Consider the following 4,282-nt stretch of genomic DNA (forward strand, 5'->3'; position numbering starts at 1 on the left):
AATGACTCCTCACAATCCGAGGACCAAATGAAGGCAACATCTTTCCGTGTAAGCTGAGTCAAAGGCCTGGCCAACTGTGAAAAATTCTCGATGAACCGACGGTAATATCCCGCTAGACCCAAGAAACTACGAATCTCAGCAACCGTCGTCGGTCGAGACCAGTTCAGCACTGCCTCTATCTTACTAGGATCAACAGATATCCCTTCATTAGAAATCACATGACCGAGAAATACTACCCGATCAAGCCAGAATTCACACTTGCTTAATTTCGCATATAGCTGCTTATCTCGTAACGTCTGTAGAACAATTCTCAAATGTTGTGCATGCTCATCCTTATTATGAGAATAGACAAGAATATCATCTATGAAAACGATGACAAATCTATCCAGATAATCTCGAAATACCTGATTCATTAGATTCATAAAGGCTGCCGGTGCATTCGTCAAACCGAATGGCATCACCAGAAACTCATAATGCCCGTATCTGGTCCTGAAAGAAGTCGTAGATATATCTGAGTCTCGTACCCGCATCTGATGGTATCCAGATCTCAGATCTATCTTCGAATAAACAGAAGTACCCTGTAGTTGATCAAACAGATCATCAATCCGCGACAAAGGATACTTATTCTTGATGGTGACACGATTCAACTACCTGTAATCAATACATAATCGCATCGATCCATCTTTTTTCTTGACAAACAAAACAGGTGCTCCCCACGGAGAAACACTCGGACGAATATATCCCTTATCAAGAAGATCTTGCAACTGCTGTTTCAATTCTCTCATCTCTGACGGTGCCAGACGATAAGGTGCTCGGGATATAGGCGTAGTTCCTGGTACTAGATCAATACCAAATTCAACCTCTCGAACCGGAGGAAAACCAGGAATCTCATCAGGGAATACGTCAGAAAACTCGCTGACAACCGGTAGCTGATCAATACCCGTACTACTCATGGACATATCAACTTCATAGATGAGGTAGCCCTCCCCACCTGACTCCAAGACATGACATGCCTTCAGAGCCGAAACAAGTGGCATCGGAGGTCGCGCACCCTTACCATAAAAGTACCAACTATCACCCTCAACGGGATGAAACTGTTATACTGTTGAATAACAAGCCCGACATGAAGCTGCAGGATGCTTCCCACCACAATGGCTACAAAACTCCTCCTTATTCTTCTTCTTCCCAAAACGAAACATACCTCGTGTACCACGAGATCCAGATGAAGTAGTAGGAGTAGAAGAAGACGTATGTACAGATGGCACAACAGATTGAACTCGAGGCTCAACAAATCCACTAGGCTGTGCTCGCATCATCAACTGTCCACGCCTGTTGCTGGTCTCCACAAGACGGCAACGGTTTACCAAAGTCTCATAAGATACCGGGTCATCACAGACGACAACCTGAGAGTAGATATCTTGGTTCAGGCCTTGCAGAAAGATATCATATTTCGACGCATCACTCTCATTGATATGAGGACTGAAAGGTAGCAGATCAAGAAATCGCTGTTGATACTGATCAATAGTCATTGATCCTTGCCTCAAAGTAAGCAACTCCATAGATCGTGCTTGGCGAACAGCCGGAGGAAAATATAATTTCTGAAACTCCCGACAGAAATCCCCCCAAGTCACCTGTCCTCTCTCAGTACGTGCCTGAGCAACCTTGGCATCCCACCAAAAACTTGCTCTATCCTCTAGAACGAATTCTAGAACTTCCAGTTTCTGCTCCTCAGTACACTCAAAAGCTCGGAACGTGCTCTCAAGTTTAGACATCCAGCTTCTAGCTTGTTCAGGATTCTCGCCTCCCACTAAGGGTTTCGGTCCTACCTGCATAAACTTATTGATAGAGTAGCGACGTCTACCCTCATGATGACGATGTTGATCATCCTGATGATGATGGCGACGATGATGATGACCACCTCCCTGGCCAACACTACCGTGACTCTCGTCAGCCATATCCTGAAAAGAATTGCACATTAAAATCCCAAATGCGCAAGAATTACTCAAGACTAAACTAAATCCCAAGTACTAATCCCAAAATCTATGCATGCTCTGATACCAAAAATGTAGTGACCCTACATGGAATCACCTACTAACTGGCAACTAATAGCATGCATTAAACTTAATACAGCAAAATACTTAACAGAGTAAAAACGTGCGGAAACATAAACCATAATTTACATATCAGCTTAGTAATATAATCCAGGCTTAAATCTGTAGTGATACAACCATATAGAAATTCTTAAAAGTCAACATTATACAGCTAATAAATCGTGCTGTATAAAAACTTTCAAAGCTCCTGCTCCCTAGTCCTGCCTTGAACTACCAGCTCCGTCCATCCTGCGACCTGCCCCATGGAATAGGGTGTCCAAGATAACAACTAGGACGTGAGCGCTACGCCCAGTACATAGACATGAGTAAACATATGTATATAATGCATGCAACATGATGACTGGTACAGGGTCATCCGAAAAGTCATGCTCAGAACCGGCGCCACATGAGTGCTGCCACCGCACGGATCAACCTCTGGGTGCAACCACACTCGTCTAGTACACCAGAGTAGATAGACATAAATGCCCCCGCCGTCGCGGTACTCTCAGTGAAAGACTATAGAGTATAGAGATGAGCGGCTCTATAATCAGGTATAACAAGAAATAGGCTCAACGTGTATATGCACATGACATATGAGTATAAAAAAAACGGTAAATCATACATCATGCCATATAATAATGCCAAATAAATGCAACATATAAACATGTATACTCGCTGGCAATCTCAGTCAATGTGTACGTACCTCTAGGCTAGTTCAAGTATAATAGATCCTAGGTTCCAAGCCTATATTCAAAAGTTCACCGTATCACTACATAAATTCTATAAGCCTTAACTAAGCTAATAAGTACTCCCAAAACTTAAATAGATTCCCGGACCATACCTTCGTCCGTAGTAAGCCCTTTGAAGACGCTAGTCCTGAATGACTATAACCACAACTTGGTTATTCCAGAACTTCGATTATAACCGATAGGGCCCTCAAGTGTATAACTCATACTATATAACTGAAGAAGGAAACGCGGGAATTCGTATTTCAAAACTGAAGCAAATGAGCCCTATTTATAGCCAAAATCTCGGCAACGATCGGAACCACCGATCTCGGGATCGGAGCTTCCGATTCCAGCTCATTCTGTGCATGTTCGACACGTCGAGATCGGAACCTCCGTTCCGGGATCGGAACTTCCGATCGAACCCCCGATCAACACTTGTCAAAACTCACAGCTGAGTCATCGAGCATTGCTGGCTGGCTGAGATCGGAACCTCCATTCCTGATCGGAACGTCCGATCTCCGTGCATCCGATCTGCTTCCGAAGTGGTCAGGATCGGAGCTTCCGAACTGGGATCGGAGCTTCCGATCTGGCCCAAAGTCAAAAGCCCAAATTCCTCTTCCGAAGTCCAATATCACTCCGAAATAGATCAATTACCAACCCTTAATCATGTTTAACATATTATTATCTTAAAATGGGTTCCGGGTTACTACACTTGTATTGGTATTAATTTACCGGATGATGTGCTCGACTGACTCCTCTATGTACCCAATTGAAAATTTTATGTACTAGATTTACTTGAATTTGTACTTTTAAGTAACAAATAGTTGAATATTACATTATATTTGTGAATTGGCATGCTTGAAGCTTGTTAGACTAACTATGTTGTGGTTTGTCTATCTCGTACATATCTCCACAAGCACTCCTATGGTTTGAATATTGGTGATCTCTAGATCAAGTCATGTTATACACACATTTCATAGTCATTCATCCATTACTTGCAAAGAAGTTTATCTCATGTTCGATAATCTTAATCCAAATGCTTTTGTGAATGATTCATAAGTCATTCCATAATAAAAAAAAAAGTATTTGTAATGGTGTTGTGTGTACCCAATCAAGTTCATGTTCGATGTCAACCATAATCGTTCAACTGAATACTCAATTTGGATCTAATTATGCTTGATTGATTCTTATATATACCTTATTTTAAATTTAATGTACCGGATTTACTAAATTATGTACCTTAAGTTGGTACTAATTTACCGGATGATGTTCTCGATATGTACCTTACTGATTTTGAGTATTCGGTGGGAAGATTGTTGTATCCACCGAACGTGAATGTGATAGTTATTTTAAATATTGAATTATTAACTAAAACACGGTACCTTACCTGTTTTTGTTTTTGATTTTTCGCATAACTAAAACACGGTACCGGGTTTTAGTTGTCGGAGACGAGTTGGAAATCAT

The sequence above is a fragment of the Henckelia pumila genome, chromosome 3, assembly GCF_033568475.1.
Source record: "Henckelia pumila isolate YLH828 chromosome 3, ASM3356847v2, whole genome shotgun sequence".
NCBI lineage: Eukaryota > Viridiplantae > Streptophyta > Magnoliopsida > Lamiales > Gesneriaceae > Henckelia > Henckelia pumila.